The sequence below is a fragment of the Mustelus asterias genome, chromosome 20, assembly GCF_964213995.1.
Source record: "Mustelus asterias chromosome 20, sMusAst1.hap1.1, whole genome shotgun sequence".
Lineage (NCBI taxonomy): Eukaryota > Metazoa > Chordata > Chondrichthyes > Carcharhiniformes > Triakidae > Mustelus > Mustelus asterias.
In genome coordinates, this window is record NC_135820.1 from 33,938,109 (window position 1) to 33,939,135 (window position 1,027).

A 1,027-nucleotide genomic window follows, 5' to 3' on the forward strand; every position below is an offset into this window, starting at 1 on the left:
CCTCGTCCCACCCGTCATTCGGCAAGGCGAGGTGGTACAATTGGGCGAGAGGCAAAAAAAAATCAAACATGATTGACGTCATTAGTGAGTGTGTGACATTGTCACCCAGGCTCACTTAACACTTATCTGCTCGCCGGTCGAGCTTCTCACTATCTTATGATACAAGGGAAATAGCTGCCAAACTCTTAAAAAATGTAATTTGCCTACTAGATCAGGTGATGGACAGGAAGGTCAGTCACACATCATGTGCACTTGAGCTAGATTCAAAAGATCAACTAACTGATCATTTTAGCATGTCCCACACAGCTACAAAACAAATTGACAGAAGCTTCAGGAATTGGAGAGCTGGCAGAGAAGGAGAGATTAGAGCTTGCATTGAAGTTGAGCAATTTTCTTTTCCCCAGGGTGCAAGATGAACGCAAAGAGGCTAGTGTATACCAGAAGGGTGTTGAAATGTCCAGAAAATACAAAGTTGATGATAAAGGCCTGACAGATATTAAGGGCCCATGTGGAGATGAGATTGGAAAAGTTAGGAAACAAACTAGCATCTCCAAAAGTGCACTTTCCTCCATACTTCCAAAAGCACTTCACAGCCAATAAAATAAATCTGAAGCCATTGTTGTAATGTAGCAACCAAATTTGTGCATATGAGATAAGTGGCCAGACAATGCTGGCTGAGACATAAATGTTGACCAGGACACTGGGAGAACTCCCTGCTCTTTGAATAATGCCAGGGATTCCATTATGTGCACCTGAACTCAAGAAGCAAGAGTGCTACCGCTGAGTTAAGGCTGTGACTGGGAAAGTAAAGGATGAAACCAAACCAGAAAATACTGTAAACTCTCAGCACGTCTGACAACATTCATAGAGAGAGAACAGAGCGAACATTTTGAGTCAGGGTGACCCTTGGTCAGAGCTGTGAAGGATGAGCTTGATTTCAACAAATTCAAGATTTCAAAATTTCTTCTCCAGTGTGGTGAGCTTGACTGCAAAATGCCCGATCCTCAATGAAATAAAACAATATGCA